Source organism: Macaca fascicularis, chromosome 6 (genome assembly GCF_037993035.2).
Source record: "Macaca fascicularis isolate 582-1 chromosome 6, T2T-MFA8v1.1".
NCBI lineage: Eukaryota > Metazoa > Chordata > Mammalia > Primates > Cercopithecidae > Macaca > Macaca fascicularis.
Genome location: NC_088380.1, coordinates 42825788 through 42848317, shown reverse-complemented (window position 1 = coordinate 42848317; position 22530 = coordinate 42825788). Strand labels below are relative to the sequence as shown.

Genomic DNA, 22530 nt, shown 5'->3' with positions numbered 1-22530 from the left:
AAGGAAACAATTTCCTGAAGGCAAAGTGTTTACGATACACACTTATAAACATGATCCATCCATGTGCTGGCCTGCAAGCATTATTAAGTACCTACTTAGTGTTCGTTCTGCACAGAGCTATGTGCTGGCCAGCAAAGTATTATTAAGTACCTACTTAGTGTTCTCTCTGCAGAGACAACAGTAGGCTGGTTCTAAGCACAAGATAAAAATCTGAGCCAAATGCTAGCCCTGGAACACAGCCCAGTATGTTACAACTGTGTTTTCAAACCTTGTGAAGGTTATTTTCTCTGACATCACCCTAACAGAATGAGAGTGCTTGATTTTTGAGAGTTCAGATCTGGGTAAATTGACCATACAGTTGTCCTTTCCCTTGGCAGCCTATCTTTATGTTAATGACAATGTTCTGGACATGGGCTAAGAGGTCCCTTTATAAGTTGTTCTCAACTCTTGCTACATCACTTGGCTTCACTAAATGGACATCACTTTCAGATTAGATTCCCTCCCCTAACATGTTAACCAGGTACCATTTAGGAAATGGTTGATAACATGCATGATTACCCTATTCCTCAATAATAATTATCAACACCAATAAAATAATTACTTTGGATGTTGTGAAGAAACATACAGTTTTTTTTTTAACATGTCCAAATAAAATATATCTTTAATGTCTCATAGAATCATAAACTCACCGACGGGGCTGAAATGAACTTGTATGCACCAAGCTCAGGCTCCTTGGGCAGATTTCTCATTTGCAAGCTGATAATTCAAAAGAGAGTAAGTGCCCAGCAATGGAGGCTCATACCTGTAATTTCAGCACTTTGGGAGGCCAAGGTGGGCAGACTGCTTGATCCCAGGTGTTGGAGACCAGCCTGGGCAACATGTCAAAACCCCAGCTCTACAAAAAATACAAAAATTAGCCAGGGGTGGTGATACACGCCTGTAGTCCTAGCTACTCGAATCCCTTGAGCTCCAGAGGTGGAGGCTGCAGTGAGCTGAGATCGCGCCACTGCACTACAGCCTGGGTGACAAAGTGAGACCCTGTCTCAAAAAATAAATAAATAAAGAGAGAGTAAGTGTGAATGCTAGCAAGAATCACAAGTGTGTGCGAGAAGAGATGGAGTAGAAGGCAAAAAAGAGAGACCATCCCCTATCAGGGTTTTATTGATAGACTATTAGAGGTAGTAACACCTGAAACACCATATAAATTGCCTGAATGTCAAAAATCTCAAATTTCCGTTGAATTTCTGTTGGCCAGTATTTCTCTGTCAGAAAGGAACTTTAGAGAAAGGCTTTATAATTACATAAAGTAGTAGAGGAAAAGGAGAATACAGTTTTCAAACAATTTCTCTCTTCAGTCAGGAGTTTCTCATCATGATTTTCATAATTCATCACCAATTTGCATAATTTTAAAGAATTTGCTATTTTTAAAAATAAGTTAGGCCAGGTGCAGTGGCTCACACCTGCCATCCCAGCACTTTGGAAGGCCAAGACAGGCAGATCACAAGGTCAGGAGATGGAGACCATCCTGGTCAAAATGGTGAAACTCTGTCTCTACTAAAATATAAAAAATTAGCCAGGCATGGTGGCACCAACCTGTAATCCCAGCTACCTGGGAAGCTGAGGCAGGGAAATCACTTGAACCCTGGAGCAGAGGTTGCAGTGAGTTGAGATCGCAGTAAGCTGAGATCGCACCACTGCACTCCAGCCTGGGCGACTGAGAGGGACTCCATCTCAAAAAAAAAAAAAAAAAAAAGCCAGGCATGGTGCGTCACACCTGTAATCCCAGCACTTTGGGAGGCTGAGGTGGGCGGATCACGAGGTCAGGAGATCCAGATCATCCTGGCTAACACGTGAAACCGTGTCTCTATGAAAAATACAAAAAATTAGCCGGGCTAGGTGGCGGGCGCCTGTAGTCCCAGCTACTAGGGAGGCTGAGGCAGGAGAATGGCGTGAACCCAGGAGGCAGAGCTTGCAGTGAGCCGAGATCGCACCACTGTACTCCAGCCTAGGTGACAGAGCGAGATTCCGTCTCAAAACAAACAAACAAACAAAAAATATATATTATATATATAATCTGATGTATATTTCTCAATTCATGACACCCTTTGCATGGAATTCTTCTTTAAAATGAACCCTAAAGAGGGGAGAAAAAAGCCCCATTTTCCCACTGTCAAATGCTGTTGGGATTACGGATTCGAATTTACTCTCACTCACCACGTCACAACATTTTGATTGCTGACTCTGACTTTTGTCTGATTCTGCTACACAGGCAATTTCCAGATTGTTACTTATTTCATTCCTATACCCAGTGGAAGACCCATGTTTTCAGGGCCTGAAACTTATACAATTTGGTTGGGGGTCCTTTTTAAGACAAAAAAATACACAATTACAAATACAAAACGTGCATGGCCACTTTAATGCCACCCAACTGGAAAGGGAAGGACAAAGGAGGGAAAGTTGAATTGGAAGAAGACAATAATTTTAACAAATCATGGCTGAAACACATTACGTTTTACAATTTTTATAAAATAATGACCATAATAACACATTAGTAGGGTCCCTTCCAGGACCCTGGAAGGAGTCTCTGCAAATGAGGGGCCTTGAGGCTTCAGATTTTATAGCTTCACAAATCTGCGTCTGTTATAAACCCAAATCTCCACTGCCTTCACTATATCCAAACCTAGAGGGAAATTCCAGCTCAAGCATAAATCCAATGCTCTTTACCGGTTCCCTTTAACCCATAGAAAGACTTAAATTTTCACATGAGGAATAGTTAAAAATCAAAGGCAGGCCAGGCACAGTGGCTCATGCCTGTAATCCCAGAACTTTGGGAGGCTGAGGTGGGCAGATCACTTGAGGTCAGGAGTTCCAGACCAGCCTGGCCAACATGGTGAAACCCCGTCTCTACTACAAATACAAAAATTAGCCAGGTGTGGTGGCGGGTGCCTATAATCCAAGCTACTACTCAGGAGGCTGAGGCAGGAGAATCACTTAAACCCAGGAGGAGGGAGTTGCAATGAGCTGAGATCGCACCACTGCACTCCAGCCTGGGTGACAGAGCAAGACTCTGTCTCAAAAAAAAAAAAAAAGAAAAGAAAAGAAAAAATATCAAGGGCAAAAAAAAAAAAAGAAAAACTGTTGTAGAAAATAGTTAAAAATCAAGGGTGAAAAAAGAAAAAAATATATTGTAGGCAAATATATGTTCCTATAGCTACAGGTTTTATAAAATAGAGTACATATTATCAAAATGTTCCTCTTCATGTTCTTAGTGACTAAAATCCATGTCTCTCTTAAGTTCCCTGCCTTTTTTTTGCTGTTGTTGCTTAAACAGTATCTTCCATCGTGGTTCCCAGGCTTAGATCAGACAGACACGCAGATATGCTTCATTCAGAAATAACTCGCCAAAGACCTCTGCCTGACTCTGAAGGTATTGGCAAGCCTCTCATACAGAGTGTCTTACAGAAGTCCAATCCTGACTACTCACCAGACAGCAGGTAGAGCACACTGCCATCCTAAACCAGGCACTTCTACAATCAGAAGAAGGGCCTTCGTGGAAGCAGGTTGGCAGACAGACACTCTTCTTTTTTTTGTTTTTTTGTTTTGTTTTGTTTGTTTGTTTGTTTGAGAGACTCAGTCTTGTTCTGTTGCCTGTTTGTTTTTTTGGGAGACTGAGTCTTGTTCTGTCGCCCAGGCTGGAGTGCTGCGGCACGATCTTGGCTCACTACAACCTCTGCTTCCCGGGTTCAAGCGATTCTCCTGCCTCAGCCTCCCAAGTAGCTGGGATTACAGGTGTGCACCACCACGCCCTGTTAATTTTTTGTATTTTTAGTAGAGATGGGGTTTTGCCATGTTGGCCAAGGTGGTTTTGAACTCCAGACCTCAAGTGATCCACCCAACTTGGGCTCCCAAAGTGCTAGGATTACAGGCATGAGCCACCACACCCGGCCAGACAGACACTTTTCAATAGACCTTTCTAATTTGCTTATCAGCTTTTCTGAGCTTTGCCTTAAGAATAAGGCCTCATTATTAAACCACATATTGCAGTGTTCACTGCCATGAATTCACCGAGTTAGGTTGAATTCTGGTAATGCCCTGCTATATATCCAACACAGACGTAGATACAAATTATTTCTATCTATAGAGAAAAATATTATCTTTGGGCCATTCATAACTCTCCACTTAGAAATCAGGAATCTGAGTCAAGAGTTTCATTTGAACCTGGGAGACAGAGGCTGCAGGGACACGAGATCACGCCATTGGACTCCAAGAGTTCCAGGGCAAAGCTCTGGGCAACAGGGTGAGACTCTGTCTCAAAAAGAAAGAAAGAAAAAAAAAGAAACTACTTAGAAATGATAAGGCCTCATTGTCAAACTACACATTCCACTGATTACTGCCGTGAATTCACCCAGTTAGGGTGAATTCTGGTGATGCCCTGCTATACTTCCAACACAGACCTATAATACAAATTCTTTCTATCTACAGAGAAAAATATTATCTTTAGGTTTTCATACCTCTTTCACTTAGAAACAGTAGTTTCATTCTTAGACTCAGCTGCTTCTCTGGTAAAAATCATTGCGTCATAGCAATTCACCCAATCTTAAGGCATACACTGACTTTTAACATTATTTAGCGTAACCAACCTAAGGGAGGTGACATCAAAGTCATGAAATCACAGAGTAACAGAATCTTGGAACACAGGGAACCTCTGAGACGACTTGGTTGTACCTCCTATCCAGCAGAAGGAGTCTAATCCCCAGAGCTCAGGAGCTTGTTCAGCTGGCCCCACCTAAACACATCTACTGACAAGAAGCTCTTTCCCTTAGAGGCCAGGCTGTTTCTTTGGAAATTGACTTTAGCATTTAGAAACTCTTCCTTATATTTGCTCTCTTATAGGCCTTAGTCACCCATCCACCACTCCTCAGCTGGAAGCAGCCAAGAATAACATCTTATTCTACCAATGACAATCCCTCAAATTCTTGTGGGTTATATACCATGTTCCACTTAGGCGTCTAATTCTCTTTCTACTATTTGGCATAATTTCTTGCCATGTCACTATTCTGGCAAATGCTTCTAATGTTCTCTAATTTGTCAATATCCTTCTTAAAACATTTCATCTAGACTTAAAGCTATTAACCGATATGTGGTCTATTATGACTATTTGTATATATATACTTCTTTTTTGTGCAATCGCATTTATACAGTCCACAAATGAGTTAACTTCTGGGGGTAACTGTGCCAAATGCTTGGATCAAATTAAGCTCATGACCAATTACATATAAAACCAGAACATGAGAACATAAGCCAGATTCTCTAAGAGGAAGTAAAGCATACATCTCCAGAAGTAAAGCATCTTAAAATAATCATCTTCCTGTAGATGTTTAAGGGATGGAATTTTATGATAATTTCCCCCCACCACTGACCTGCTGCAGAGTTTGTCAACTCAACATCAAAAAGCTCATCATCAGATTTTGCAAAAGACCTCTTGTTTATCCCAGCCTAAGTGAATGTTCTTATGAATTTTAATCACTTCCTGCACAATGTTGGTATAGTGTCAAGGCCCAAAGTAGGCATTAAATACTTGCTGACTAAGCCATTAGATAAATGAATGACTAGTTCCCACTCTCTCCCATCTTGTCTAATAATGTTGATTGTCTTTCATCAGTGTATTTCTCCCCACATCACCCTTAAGAGCTATAGTTCTCCATTAGGGTTCTGGACAGTGATAATATCGTTGTTTCTGCCATCAAATGATTCTGTTACTTTACAGAAAATCCTAAGCCGCCTAAGACCCCTGTTTTTCCATCTGAACAATCCGGTCATTTTATTTATTATTTAAACAAAAACATATAGTACTTGTTACAGATCAGCTATAGTTCTAGGCACTTAAGAAATATAAATTCATTTAATCTTCAGGAAAACCAGACTGAGGCACAGGAAAGTTAACTAATTTACTAAAGATTATATAGCTAGCAAATGATGAAGCTGGGATTTGAACTAGGCAGTCTGAATTTTCTATGTGTGTTAACCACTAGGCCATGCTACCTATCCACATGCTCTGACAGCATAATGTTTAGGTAAGTAGGAAAGTCAATGATCACACTCCTTGTATCATAAGGGAATATCTTAGTGTATCAAAAACTGCTTGCTTTTCCATTAGTTCCTCAAATAGTATCTTTTCCTTCCAGTCCTCATATTTTTGAAAGTTACTAACCAAAGGACAAATCACTCAAAACATGGCATTTTGAACATAGAGTGGATGCCTTGAGTTGATTTGGATTCCTTCCAGTCACAACTGTTGGAATTATTTACCTGAAATGTTAAGGACCATGAGAGCCAGTTGACCTATTGCCAGAACAAGAGCAAATCAAAAAAGTGCTATACCAGGCACCGGGAATCTGAGGGAAAAGGAAAAACGTACTTCCTCAGAAAAACATCTAAGTATAGGCTATTTCAGCTTAGTGCTGGCCCAGCTGAAGGTAGGAACAGAAAGGTACTCAGATATTTGCATGCAGCTTACCATAGTGTAAATAGTGACTTGTACCCTCACAAATAAGAAAATTTGGAGGACTTAATCCAAAATGTCCAGTATAATTGTTAATAATTATACTATCTCTTCTATCCCAATATGCATGATCCACACCACCACTACACTTCCTCCTTTATCAACTGTTTGTACACATAAAAATATACGAAATAATTTACTTTTCCCACTTCCCATTAGGCTTTCTTAAGTTCCCTGAACCCACCTATTCCAATGAACAGTGAGAAAATGCAGTTTGTTAGCAGTAAATAATAAAATAGACAATAAAGGTCTTATCTCAAGTTTCCAAACTCTCTCTCTTTCCCAGAACAAGAAGCTTTCTAGAATAATATCATCTAGAACTATCTTTTAATTCGTCATAAACTCATAATCAAACATAACTCCATTTTAGAGACGTTAAAAATTCATTTTGAAATTTACCTTGCCTGACATTTACTGGCAAATTTTTAAAAATTTGCTCTTTGATCTTGTGGGATGAGCTGAAGCAGGCGCTCTTGGCTCCGCGCAGCCCGCTGCAATCCGTGGAGGAATGTGCCGCCGAGCAATCATCATGCCTGGGCACTTACAGGAAGGCTTCAGTTGCGAGGTCATCAACCGATTGGACCAGTTATTTGACAACGAATCGGACCCCTTCGAGGTGCTGAAGGCAGCGGAGAACAAGAAAAAGCAAGCTGGCAGGGGCGGCATTGGGGGCCCTGGGGCCAAGAACGGCAGCTCAGGCTGCGGCCCAGACCAACTCCAAGGGGGCAGGCAAATAGCTAGCTGCGCAAGGAGCCCCAGAAAGACCGCAAGAATCCGTTGCCACCCCAGCGTGGCGCGGTTGACAAGAAAGAGGAGATGCAGCCGCCCCTGGCGCTTAAGAAAGAAGGAATATGGGTCATCGTTCTCGTGCCAGTAGGCGCTGAGGTCCCGGTCCCTCAGCCTCCTGCTGCAGAGCCAGTGAACTCAGGTCGGGCCTCTCAGCTGCCCACATAGGCAGTACTCATCTTGGCCCTGGGAAGAAACTCAAGAAGAAGCTTTTGAAACATAAAGCTTAGATGGGGTTTGACCTCTGCTGGGCAGCTCCCAGCTATAGGCGTTCCCCTGCTAAGCAGAGATGACTGCAGAATTGAGAGAAGCCATGGCCCTAGCCCTACGGGGCCCAGTGAAGGTGAAAAAGGAGGAGGAGGAAGAAGAAAACTTCCCAGGTCAGGTACCCAGCCAACAAGTGCACTCTGAAAACATGGAAGTCTAGATCTCAGGGGAGGGTGGTCAGACTGGTGAATCAGAAGAGGAAGAAAGGGTGCTGAAACCAAGAACCTTCAGTTACTGGTTCCAAAAACTGAAATATGTGAGGAAGCTGAAAATCCCCTCATCATATTTGGAAAATCCAGAAAGCTGATTCTTAAGGACCTGAGTTAAGACAAGCTTGTGAAAAAGAAAACATGTTAAAGAGGCAGAGAATAAGGAGTGAAATGAAAGATTTCAGATAAGTGATAGTGAATGACTGTCACTTACCTGAAAGTTTCAAAGAAGAGGAAGATCAGAAATGTAAGAAATCTGGGGGAAAATACACCCTTAATTCTGACACTGTTAAAAATCCAAAAACCCAGCCTGGGTGAAAGTCTTTTACATTGTAGTGCATGTGGGAAAGGATTTAGTCAGAGTGCAAACCTCATTGTGCATCAGAGAATCCACACTGGGGAGAAACCTTTTGAATGTCATGAGTGTGGGAAGGCCTTCATTCACAGTGCAAACCTCGATGTACATCAGAGAATCCACACTGGACAGAAACCTTATATTTGCTCAAAATGTGGGAAAGCCTTCACTCAGAGTTCAAATCTGACTATACATCAAAAAATCCACTCCTTAGAAAAAACCCTTAAGTGCAGTGAAAGGTTTAACTATAAACCTTTAGTTATAGCTCACAACTTGCTTGGCACCAGAAAGTCCACATTACAGAAAATGCTGTAAATGTAATGAGTGTTGGAAAATATTTACTGGGAGCTCAAACCATATTGTCCACCAGAGGATCCACACTGGGGAGAAGCCCTCTGCCTGTAACGATTGTGGCAATCGTTACAGCATTTACCGAGAGTGCAAATCTTATTGTACATCAGTGAAGCCATACTGGTGAGAAGCCATATGAGTGAAAAGAGTATGGGAAAACCTTTAGTTGTTTTTCACACCTTATTATGCACCAGAGAATTCACACTGCACAGAAATCTTATGACTGCAGCGAATGTGGGAAAACCTTCAGTCAGCTCTCTTGCCTTTTTGTCCACCAGAGAATTCACAGTGGAGATCTTCCTTTTGTGTGTAATGAATGTGGGAAGGCCTTCACATGTAGCTCATACCTACTTATTCAACAGAGAATCCATAATGGAGAAAAACCTTACACGTGTAATGAGTGTGGGAAGGCCTTCAGACAGAAGTTGAGCCTCACCATGCACCAGAACACCCACACTGGGGAGAAGCCCTATGAATGTAAGAAGTGTTGTGTAGCTTTCATTTCCAACTCATACCTCATGCGACACCATAGAACCCATCTTGTTGAATAACAAGTAAGGAAGAGGAAGACTTCCAGCATTGGTCATAACCTTCCGCCTCCCAAATGAGACACCTCCTTGTTGTTTTCTTCCTCCTTTATAAAGATGAGGCCTACGTCCTCAAAGGTTACAGTTTTCAGGAATGCAGCACAAAACATAAGATAAACATTTCAGAAGTTAATTTAAAGAAAACTAAAAGTAAGCACCTGAAGGCAAGGACTTTAACTGAACCTTAAGCAGTCATGTTTTCTGAAATGGAATGTGGCTTTCTTAGGAATGGATCATACAAAGCTAAGTAGTAATGATTGTATTTGGGGAAAGGTCTTTTTTGCTTAATTTTGTTTTTAAAAACTCTGATGACTGCTTGAGCAACAGGCAGGTTATCCCCCTGGTTGAATTCATGTTGAACCGTGTATTCTAATATTTCTGGTTAAGTGGTGACTAGGTAAGGAAACCACTTGGGGTTACAATTCAACAATTCACTTATGAATGTTTATAAGCTTTCCATTTCCTAAGTAATTTTTTAAAAGCTAGTCAAAAGAAAAAACCTTAACTGTCTACTGTACCAAAAATGGACAGAAATAGGAAATGGCCTTTTTCCTTACTGTCTATACCCCCTGAACCTTGATATTGTAAAGCTCTGGAGACCTCTGAATGACTCTGTTCTGACCATTCCCTAGTCTGCATGGCCAAGCCCTCAAGAATTGATGGACACCACACACCAGCTATATACATTTGCTAGGATTGACAACTCCTTCTCCAAACAACTCAAGCTCCCAATTCCCATCGCATTCCATTTGGGTAAAATGCAACCAACAGCCCCCTTCCTGGATAGAGGAATCGAAGAATAAAGCTTGCCTAGAGGAAAAAGAAAAAAAAAAAAGAAAAAAAGAAGAAGGAATAAGACAAGTTGGAAGAAGACCTGATCAACAACTTCAGGGTGAAGGGAAAATAATTGATAGAAGACCAGAAAGGAGACCACCTTGTGAACAAAGATTTGAAAAGCCACTTGAAGAAAAGGTTGAAGGAGGTGAATTTTCAGTTGATAGACCAATTATTGACTGACTTATTTGAGGTCGTGGTGGTCTTGGAAGAGGTTGAGAGGGCAGTGGACGTGCAATGGGTCAAGGAGATGGATTTGATTCTCATGGCAAACATGAATTTGATAGGTATAGTGGAAGTGATAGATCTTGTTTTTCACATTACAGTGGCCTGAAGCACAAGGACCTGTAACATGGAGGTAGCGGATCTCACAATTGGGGAATTGTCAAAGATGAATTAACAGAGTCCCCCAAATACATTCAGAAACAAATATCTTGTAATTGCAGTGACTTGGATCAATCAAATGTGACTGAGGAAACACTTGAATGTGAAGAACATCATCCAGTGGCAGACACTGAAAATAAAGAGAATGAAGTTGAAGAGGTGAAAGAGGAGGGTCCAAAAGAGATGACTTTGGATGAGTGGAAGGCTATTCAAACTAAGGACCAGGCAAAAGTAGAAACCTCTTCAATCCCTTTATACCCTTAACCTAACTTTCTCTTACTGGTGGGTAATAACTGAAAATAAAGATTTATTTTCATGCAAAAAAAAAAAAATCTGTTCTTCAAGATCATCACATTCAGTACAAGAAAATCAAACTTCTGTCCAAATGTACTGTTCTGGCTTTGTCAACTCGACAGAATCCTCTGGGCCCAGCTATTCCACTTGTCAACTCTTGACTCAGGTACTTGTTCCAAACCAGGGGACCCCTCTGCTTTTCATTAAAGATTATTATAACTAACTTAGACAAAAGGAACCGAACTTTGTCACACAGCACCAGAAATCCCAGCACTTTACAGAATAATCATTCTTTATCTTTAGAATGTTCACAGAGTTGCTCAATTGACAATAGGAAACAAACTTTTTCTCAAAAGAGAATCTCTTCCTTTTTCATTTCTTCATGATTTACCCCAAAATAAATATATTCCAGTGCACCATTTCAAACAGTTTAATTCATCCATTTGTGTTACTATGCCCTAGTTACTTCTAATCAGGAAAGAGGGTCACATTCCCTTCCTTTCCTTGTAGTGGAGAAGACAGAAGATACTCATAATGATAGACATTAGCAAGTGCATTCTGTGTGTGTGCACACACAGACATTCATAATTTAGATTATTAGTTCTGCTAAGGACTCTAGGGATTACCTAGGGTTAAGGATGGCCTAGTTAAACCCTCTTCAATCTCTTTATACCCTTAACAAAACTAAGATAACATGGCAGAGACTTCCTTGGTTCTTTTCCTTCTTCCAGTCTCTCAGCACACACCTGCAGAATGGATTCATGACCCTCCTACTTTTCCTCTGCTCCACACTTGCCTGTTTCTTCTCTCTTTCCTCTTGACTTGGTTCACTCTCTTTCTGAGCTTCCTTCTTTCCCATAATCTACCACCTTCCAGAGAGCTCATTCACACAGTGCATCCATGCATTGCATGTATGTGTTTCTGAGGGCATGACCCCACTGCTAATTCTCTAAAATTTCAAAAGTAAAATAAGCAAACTTACAACTTCCTGCTTCAGATAAAGCAAAAGGACACTTTCATTTGGAACACAAAGAGAGAAAACTAATATTTGAGTCAGAAAGTAAGCTCCCATTCACCATTACATCCTTCGCATTGAGAGTAGTACATGTACGTCGTAAATGCTCAATAAACACATCCACTTGCAGATAGCTGAGGAGCTCTGAGTCAGCAGCAGGTAGTAGATAATGAAAGCAAACTGAATTAGAAGTCAGAAGACTAAGCATCTAGCACCAGCTCTGACTGAATCAAGTTATGTGACTCTGAGCACCTTTTTTTTTTTTTTTTTTTAGGTAGTATCAACAGGGTAACACTAAATTATTTCTAAGGTATTTTCTGTTTTTAAAATTCAATGATGATAAAACATGAATTACAGCTAAAGATTAAAAGGCCTTCAAAGAGGTTTATAGTCCAACCACTACCACTCCCTTTATTTCATATTTCCAGAAAGACGACTATTTGTCCCATTTGAAAATTTTCCAGGAAAACATTTGATTTTCCTATTGTCATCTGCATGCAAATTTTAGCATAAGAAAATAGTTCTCAGATTTAACCCAAAATCCATTTCTATGTTTATACTGCTGCTAATCAATTTAGGACTTAAATATCTAATTATAAAATTTCACAACCCTCATAATCTTGGGATGTAATTTTATTTTCAATGCAAGTATTAAAAGATATGGCCAATAAGGCATAAAAACATTTTCCCTGAAGTCATGTCATTGACTAAATCATGGAGCTGGTCTATTCAGCTTCTCTCTCAATATACATTTATAGCAGGACATGACTAGTTTTCACCTAAGAAAACCCTGCTTATTAAATTATATTTCATTCACCACGACTCCTTATTTATCTCAGTAATATTTAATGGAAAAGTAAATAATACATTATTACATAAATGCTTAGAGAGATGACAGTAATCTTATTCTAAATTAAATAAAGTTAAATAAATATTATAATCTTTTAGTATGAACCTTAAAATAATAAATCTACCTCATTTTTTATAGCTTATTCTTGAAATATTTATCAGTGTAATACTGAAACTAACTTATCATTAATTATTTTCTGGATTTTTTTATTTTTCAAAAACTTAAGTTAGATTGTATGCTAGTTCCCATTCAGATCTTAATATAATTACTAATTCATTTTTAACACATCCTGATTTTCCATTTCAGTAATGCATTTTAATGCATAGCTATATATCCCCATTATAAAACTATGCAATAGGAAGTGCTGACATTACAACCTTGTATTATAATTTTTGAATTTGACGACCTCCCTAGATGTATATATCCACACACATACACATGCACACGCACACACACACTTTGTTTTCAAGTATCTAAAACAAAGACTCACTCTTAAACCATAATAAACCAGAAACAAAAAAAGAAAATTGCTTTCAATAATGAGTAACCTTAAGTTTATATAAGGTAATTATTTATATAATCTCATTATCTATTTGAAAACAGACCTGTGGGGAAAAAAGCAATAGTTCATTTGCATATTATGACAAAGTGGTTTAAATCTATATTTGAATTAAGGAAGTTACTCAAACCTAAAGTTTTTGTTTTCCCCTTGCAACTCTTTTTGTGTAGAAAAGTAAATAAGGAATCCTAAACAAGTACTATTAAATTTTGCTTAACTTCATCTTAATGAGGAATGACTTCATCATTCCTATGGCCATGCTGAAAAATTAAACTTATCTCTGAGAGTCTGTGTTGAGAAACATCAAAATCAATCTAATGACAGAAACAGAGCTATGATCTGTATCAGATGGATGAGAGAAAACCAACATTTCAAATAAATCCTTAACAGAGTAGCATCCATTTTCATTGCTAAATTCGGTGTCTACATGTGGGTTGGAAATGTATCTGGGTGAACATTAGATTTAATACTCATTTTTAAGACCCTACTTCTGAAACCTGTCCTGGAATAGTTTCATGACAACTTGCTTATGTAGCAGCTTTGGCCTCTGGGTACCATATTTCTGACAGGACAGGAGACTCCATACCAGAGGGAGAATGTTCACAATCTCTTTGGAATCTGTTACTTGGAGGGGTCTGTCAGAGGCAAAATAATAAAGAAAATGATGCTCTTTCCCTGTGTTTTTCCATTCTCCTCACCTAGTGCCTACCAGTCTGTCCTGCTAGCAGCTGACTTCCCTAAAGCTAGATGTTCAGGCCTCAGTCTCACTGGATTAAATCTTCATGCAGTAGACTTTTTCTTTTTTCATGTCCCCTTCCATAAATACTAAGAGACATCCTGCGCTGGAGGTAGAATCAAGAGCAAAACACAACTGGCTCCCAAAGTGCTGACAGACTATTGGGAGGAAGACAAACATTTATGTAACAGTCATACAGATAAACACAGAATTCTCCTGCTGGGGACTGCCACCAAGGAGACATTCATGGTGCTATGAAAGCACATGATAGGGGAATATGATCCACTCCCAGGGTTCAGGGAAGGCCTCCCCAAGGAAATGACAATTGGGCTGACAGTCATGATGTAAGGGGTTCACAATGAGCAAATGCTGAGTTTGTGGACCTGGAAGATGATCAGTGTGGCCACTGCCAAAAAGGAGGATTATGATATGAAGCTGGAAAATGGAAGGCAGGTGTCAGACCTTGTGACTTTTGGAGAAATGTTGAAGATTTATTCTAAAAGCCTTGGAGAACATTGATGAATATTATGTGGATAATGAATGAAATAATGAGGTCAGAGTTCAGAAAAAAGGTCCACTGTGGTAAACAGATAGGGTTTGGGGTTGAGGAGGGCAAAGTACTGCCAGCCTGTCTCCTTCCTTCCCTCCACTATTACAAGGGGCAGCTGTGTCCTCCTTTGCTAGGACCCACATTTCACTCACTAGAACTGCTCTTATAAATCACCTCAGTCCCTTTTTCTTCCTTATTGGCAAAGAAGGAGAAGTTCATCCTAGGAATAAAAGCATATCCCAGATATTCAGAGACAAGGAGTCTTCAATTTTTCATCTGCAAAGCATGATTAATGGTGGGATGTTGGGCAGCTGAGGACTCTAAGATACATTTGGAAACATGGGATCCTCTTTAAGCCTCTCGAATGATATTAAATTAGGTCCTAGAAGACCATTTGAAGAAAACACACCAGAGCCCTAATTATGCCAATTGGTCTTCATTGATTAACAATGAAAGATAACTATTTCCTTACTGACAGGCACTCAAATGAGACTGGGTATTAATATAGCCTTCATTATTAAACTTTTTTTTTCTAGATTTCCTATTAACCTACCAACTATTAACTATTAGGAAACACTCTTTTTTGCTTTTGGGTTGATGGATGGTGTTTGCAGATTTAACATTCTGCAGATAAAAATATAAGTTTAACATACAAAATTACTGCAGTCATAGGACTATTCTAATGGGAGTTGAACCCTTTCCAGAGAGGAACAAGCACCATCAGAGTCAACCATTTGCATAAATAAGTAAGATCCATTCCAAACTTCCTGGAAACTAACTTTAAGTGCCTACTATAGGTCAGCAGCATGATAAACAAAGTACTTAAACAATTTCATTTAAAACTCACAAAAAAAGCATGTGGCAAGTTGAAGAAAATGTAATGTGTTAGCTAGTAAAAGTGATAGCTAGTAAAGTTAGAACCAGGATTGGAAATTTTAAGTAACTTACGTATTTAGTAAATTTAAGTAACCTGCTTACATGGTATATTAGTTGGCTTGGGCTGCCATAACAAAATACTACAGTTTGCGTGATTTAAACAACGAAAAATTATTTCTCACAGTTCTGGAGGTTGGGAAGTCCAAGATCAAGGTGCCAGACACTTAAGGTCCTGGTGAGGGCTCTCTTCTGAGCTTGCAGATGGCCACTTCTCACCATGTCCTCATATAGCAAAGAGAGAGGACTCTGGTGTCTCTTCCTCTTCTTGTAAGAGCACCAACTCTATAGGATTGGCGACCTATCCTTAAGACTTCATTTAACTTTTACCAGCTCCTCACAGGCCCTAATCTCAAATTCAGCCACATTGGAGGTTAGGGCTTCAACCTATGAATTTGGGGAGCTGGGAAACACAAACATTCAGTGCACAACACGTGACTAAAAAATGATAAGAGCCAAGATTTGAACTATGGTGTCTAAAGCCCCAGGCTGGGTCCAATTCTCATGCAGTCTCTCTCAAAGTGGAGTAGTAGTAGTTTGAATTTCAAAGCCTAGAACATCATCACTAGTGGATTAGGACAATCGGACTTACTTATCAAATCTCAAGCCCAGCTAGCAAACACACAAAAAATTGTCCTGCATCATAATATTGTTCCAGTATCACACTCATTAATCTTTTGTTTTTTCTTTTAACTTTTAAGTTCAGGAGTACTATGCAGGTTTGTTATATAGGCAAATGGCATGTCAGAGGGGTATGGTGTACAGGTTATTTTGCCACTCAGGTAATAAGCATAGTATCTAATAGGTAGTTTTTAAATCCTCATTCTCTTCCCTCCCTCTACCCTTGAGTAGGCCCCAGTGTCTGCTGTTCTCTTGTTTCCATATGTACTCAATGTTTAGCTTCCACTTATAAATGAGAACATGTTGTATTTGGTTTTCTGTTCCTGTGTTAGTCCACTTACGATAATGGCCTCCAGCTTCATCCATGTTGCTGCAAATGACATGATCTCATTTCTTTTTATGGTTGCGTGGTATTCCATGGTATATATGTATCACGTTTTCTTTATCCAGTCTACTATTGATGGACATTTAGTTTGATTCTATGTCTTTGTTATTGTGTCTCTGTCATAGTACCACAATGAAAATATATATGCATGTGTCTTTATGGTAAAATGATTTATATTCCTTTGGGTTTATGTCCAATAATGGGATTGTTGGGTCTAATGGTAATTCTACTTTGAGTTCTTTGAGAAACTACCAAACTGTTTATCACAATTGCTGAACAATTTACATTCCCACCAGCAGTTTATAAGCATTCCCTTTTCTCTACAACCTCACAAGCATCTGCTTTTCATTTTTTTTGATAATAGCCATTCTGACTTGTGAGATGGTATCTCATTGTGGTTTTGATTTGCATTTCCATAATGATTAGTGATACTGAGCATTTTTCCTTTTCTTTTCTTTTTTTTTTTGTTTTTTTAATGCATTTGTCCTTTTTTTATTTTTATTTTTATTTTATTTTTTTTTTAAATTTATTATTATTATACTTTAAGTTGTAGGGTACATGTGCATAACGTGCAGGTTTGTTACATATGTACACTTGCGCCATGTTGGTGTGCTGCACCCATCAACTCGTCATTTACATCAGGTATAACTCCCAATGCAATCCCTCCCCCCTCCCCCCTCCCCATGACAGGCCCCTGTGTGTGATGTTCCCCTTCCTGAGTCCAAGTGATCTCATTGTTCAGTTCCCACCTATGAGTGAGAACATGCGGTGTTTGGTTTTCTGTTCTTGTGATAGTTTGCTAAGAATGATGGTTTCCAGCTGCATCCATGTCCCTACAAAGGACACAAACTCATCCTTTTTGATGGCTGCATAGTATTCCATGGTGTATATGTGCCACATTTTCTTAATCCAATCTGTCACTGATGGACATTTGGGACTGAGCATTTTTTCATCTGCTTGTTGGCCACATGTATGTCTTCCTTTGAAAAATGTCTACTAATGTTCTTTGCTCACTTTTTAATTGGGTTGTTTTTTGCTTGTTGATTTGTTCAAGTTTGTTATGGATTCTGAATACCAGACTTTTGTCAGATGTGTAGTTTGCAAATATTTTCTCACATCTTGTAGGCTGTTTACTCTGTTGATAGATCTTTTGCTGTGCAGAAGCTCTTTAGTTTAATTACTTTCCATTTGTCAATTTTTGTTTTTGTTGCAATTGCTTTTGACATCTTTGTCATGAAATCTTTGCCAGGTCCTATGTCGAGAATGTCATTTCCTAGGTTATCTTCCAGGGTTTTTTTTATAGTTTTAGGTTTTACATTTAAGTTTATAATGTATCTCAAGTTGATTTTTTATATGGTGTAAGGAGGGGTCCAGCTTCAATCTCCTGCATATGGCTAGCTAGCTTCCCAGCCCCATTTATTGAATAGAGAGTCCTTCCCCATTTCTTGTTTTTGTCAGCTTTATCAAAGATCAGATTGTTGTAGGTGTGTGGCATTATTTCTGGGCTCTCTAATCTGTTTCATTTGTCTATGTGTCTGTTTTTGTGCCAGCGACATGCTGTTTTGGTTACTGTAGCCTTATAGTATGATTTGAAGTCAGATAAAATGATGCCACCAGCTTTGTTGTTTTTGCTTTGGGTTGCCTTGGCTATTTGAGCTTTCCTTTGGTTCAGTATAAATTTTTAAACAGTTTTTGTCTGCCTCTGTGGAGAATGTCATTGGTAGTTTGACATACACTGATTCTGTAAATTGCTTTGGGCAGTATGGCTATTTTCACAATATTGATTCTTCCTATCCATTAGCATGGAATGTTTTTCTATTTTTTTGTGCCATCTCTGATTTCTCTGAACAACGTTTTATAATTATTGTTGTAGAGGTCTTTCCCCTCCTTGATTAGCTGTATTCCTAGGTATTTTATTCTGTCTGTGGCTATTGAGAATGGGATTGTATTCTTGAACTGGCTCTTAGCTTGGATGTTATCATTCAACTTCCTCAGTTAACCATCTCTACCTTGCTTATAGGCTCTTAATATAGGAAACAAATGGAGTTTTTTCACAATTATACTGCAAATTCCCATTCTGTGTTTTATACCAGGGAGCAAAGTTTAGTAAAAATCTGTGACTGAAACACAGGTAACAAATGGTATCTATCCTTTAAAACAGAAGTATATGCAAGCAGATAATTCATTACTAAGGTGGACTCATTCAAAAAACTAATTTATTAGTGCCAGAAAGCAGGTATTTGGTGGTGTAATATGTATAGTTTTTTTAGTTTAACGACATTTTCTTTCAAGTTAATCCTGAAAAGGCTGGAAGTAAAACCTTCTCCTTTAAGCAGAAATTTTCATTACTTGAGTTTGAACAAATAAAAGCTGAAAATTGTATTAATAAGTAACCCTTAAAAGACTTAACATTATCTTGAAGCCAACATAAAACTCCAAAATAAATTTTAAAAACATTAATGTATTTATATATTTATAAAATACCATTTACTATAACTATATAAAATACTAATTATGAAAATAAAAATTCATAAAATTTTAAATAAATCTTTAAAGTAGTAGAGATTATAGATCTCAGAGCATTTGTTATTTACTATCTTCATAAGGTTACTCCAAGGATTAAAAAAGATTGCTCTGAGTTTTAAAATATTGGTTTTATACGTGCCACACAAAGGGATCTGAGTGGCTCATGCCTGTAATCCCAGGTACTCGGGAGGCAGAAGCAGAAGGATTGTTTGACCCCAAGAGTTTAAGGCCAGCCTGGGCAACATAGCCAGATCCCATGTCCAAAAAATATGAAAAAAATTAGACAGATACAGTGGCTTGCACCTGTAGTCCCTGCTACTTGGGAGGCTGAGATAGGAGGATCACTTGAGCTCAGGAGTTCCAGGCTGCAATGAGTCATGATCATGCCACTGCACTCTAGCCTGGGCAATAGAGCAAGACCCTGTACCTAAAAACATTTTTTTAAAAGATCTGAGAAAGTTGCTTTAAAATAAAACTTTATTTACTCCACAATATGAAAGACAAATAAGTTTCTTGGGCACCTGAAGTATTCAGGGGAGAAGATTACATTCCCTGGCCTTTTTGTTACTGTTGTCCTTATTGAATTTGCCACATGAATTATATATAGCATTAGTTACACTAAGTATGCACATATACCACATGTATATAAATGTATATTTCCATGCACATGTATATAGATATGTTTATGCACATACCCACTCACCCATGGACTAAGACCTGAGAAGAATATGGATGCCTCTTTTCAGTTTTTTCTTTTCAAAAGGCAACTATTTTTCCCATAAACAGCAACAATTAGTTAATAGCAAGCATACAGCCACATATAAAGCAATGAATGAAAGGCTCAACTCATAATTTAGATTGCTTAGCAGGCAGGAGCTATTGTCCCCCCAACTCCCTTCCTGCACACAACAAATCTTTTACTGACAAGTGAGTATGAGCTATACAAGGGGAGATCCACTGAATGTGCCAACTTATTCAAGAAGCTGAGCACACAAATAAGCAACCTTTCGGCAATGAAGAGTAGAAATGACTTCAGCAAGAGAAATTAATCCATCGTGTTGTCCATCTACACTGAAAAGAGCCTGGCAGCAGTTAGATGGTGATAGCATGGAAGGAGCCTTTGCTGGGAACAAGTGTGAGAATGAAATCAACTTTCAGCCTCAGTTTCAGAGAGACAAAAACATTCTCATTGTCCAATCAATCTAAAAACCTTTAATGGAATTAAATCTCTAAAGTGGAAAAATCTCCATGGATAGTTGTTGCTAAGGAAAAGAATAAACATTTTATGTCCTGCATCACTATGAATGCATCAGTACCTAAGATATACATGGGTATCTTCTAGGAAAAATGAAATATATTTTTATTTGATATTACACCTGATTCTAGAAATATCCTTATGAGTTGAGTTAGGTATTGTCCATTTTCCCGACAAGGAAACGGAGGCAGAGAGGCTAGTAAGTTCATGTGGCTAATAAGTAGTTTGCTTGGCTTACTAATGCTATTGTGAACTTTTTACTTTGCAGGGGGTAAGAATAGGTAATAAGCTAGGATAAAGTCAAGATTTTTCATGTTCATGGAATTCTGTAATCCACCATGTATAAACAACATCAAAAGACAGTAACAATATAGCCAGTAAGCACCTTGAGGGACTATGAAAAAATTAATATTTAATATAACAGTGGTGTGCTTTGTCTTTGTGAAAATCAATACACATTGGAATTTACCAAAAACAGTTAACAAGGTCTGGTTATACAGGTTAATGTATCTCACTTCCCCTAATTTTGAAATAAGAGAAACCAAATAGCTGCTTTGAGCCTCTGTGTTCCTCACCTATAAACCAGGAAACAATAACATTTAGTTCATAGGATAACTGTGTGGAACAAATTTGACATTTATGCAAATCACTTGGAACACTGTTAGCACATTAAAGTGGACAATAAGTGTTATTTTTATTATTGCCATCATATATACCATATGTCATAATGTTGATAGTGTGACTTTTTAAAATTTAACAAGGCACAAAGGATTATTCAATTTGGGTAAGAGGTCCTACAAAATTCAAGTGCATATTTTGAACCTATAAAACGTAAAATTCTAGTAATTCAAATATACCCACTTAAATCCAATGCCAGGCAGTTGCCATTAAACCACACACTCAGCCTTTTTCACCCAGGTACTTGCTCTCAGAGAGACACAGCAAGAAACCATAAAGATGAAGGTCATAGAGAAGCGAAGGGAAGAACCTGGGAGGCTTCCCACAGTAAATCACAGGAAGAAGCGAGCAAAACCTCTGCTAATCTCCTTTTTGCTCCCTAGGGAAAGCCAGTCACATCCCAACTAATGATCAAGCTCCCAAATAAGAAATAATGAAAGAGGGGAAAGCTTCATTAAAAATCCCCAGAAAATGAATTAAGTCCTCTTCCGCCTCCCTCCCTCTTAGCCCCAGGTGGGTGTCTATTCTATAGCAGTCTGTGGAGTCCTGCTATTAATGAGATGGAGTTCCTCTTCCACTGGAAGCTGGGATTTTTCCATATTCAAAGATTAAGTCCCTTTTGATTTCACAAACCAACTAGCTTATAGATAAAGGTATAGTTTGTTTACCATCTCTTTTCTGGCTGTGGAAATAAGCAATTCAAATAATTGGAGACTTTAAAGACCATCTAGTTTAGTTTTCACAAATGACAATGCCTTCAAGAGCCAGGAAGGCAACAGGAACAAATGAAATGAAGACTCGTTTACTTTGTTTAATTTTTACCACTCAGAAACATAAGCCCAACTGTTGCCTAATATTTCCATTTTTCAAGGGAAACTAGAAATCTTTTTTTTCTCTATGTTGGTAACAAATTTAAAAGACATTTAAGCACTATACACATGCCCGGAGAAAACTAACCTGTAGATTTCTAATTAGAACTTCTGACGTAGTCCCATGATTTTTAGTCCTACCTTAAAACAGAATTGTATCACCTGAGAGCTTTAAAAATACCTCTGCCTTCCTTCTCACCCAGGGAAATTTCTAATTTTAATTTTAATTCATTTATTTATTTATTTTGAGACGGAGTCTTGCTCTGTCACCAGGCTGCAGTGCAGTGGCACGATCTCGGCTCACTGCAACCTCCGCCTCCCAGGTTCAAGCGATTCTCCTGCTTCAGCCTCCCGAGTAGCTAGGACTACAGGTGTGCACCACCATGCCCAGCTAATTTTTGTATTTTTAGTAGAGATGGGGTTTCACCATGTTGGCCAGGATGTTCTCCATCTCATGACCTCATGATCCGCCCATATCTGCCTCCCAAAATACTAGGATTACAGGCGTGAACCACTGCACCTGGCCTGAAATTTCTAATTTAAATGTTTAAGAGTAAGATGATTCTAATATACAGCCAAAGTTGAAGACCACTAATCTGGTCTAACCTATTCTATAGATGAGGAAATTGCAGCTCAGAGATTAAAACAACCTATAGCCAGCAGGAGAAAAAGAACACAGATTTAAGTCTTCTGACTTCTTATCCCAACATATTGATCACAAAATTCTAGTATCAGTGCTACTCCTTTACCAATAAACCAGAGTTTAGGCTTCAATATATATGGTTTGTAAAATATTTCTCCAGCAGAAGTGTCAGTGTTTCATGCTGGAGTCCTTTATTCCTAAATCTAGTGGCCATCATGTGACATTTACAAGAGAATGTAATCCCCATGAAGGCAAAGGACTTGCCAGCCACTCTTGCATTA

General features: G+C 38.8%; 1 protein-coding gene and 2 pseudogenes across 3 annotated transcripts in view; 2 read left to right on the top strand and 1 right to left on the bottom strand.

Moving 5' to 3' along the window:
* The window catches only part of GHR (growth hormone receptor), a 320003-nt gene that overhangs the window by 259096 nt on the left and 38377 nt on the right, over window positions 1-22530 (bottom strand). The window lies entirely within an intron of this gene.
* On the top strand, window positions 7541-9151 carry LOC107129930 (uncharacterized; annotated as a pseudogene).
* On the top strand, window positions 9312-10667 carry LOC102123162 (SERPINE1 mRNA-binding protein 1 pseudogene; annotated as a pseudogene).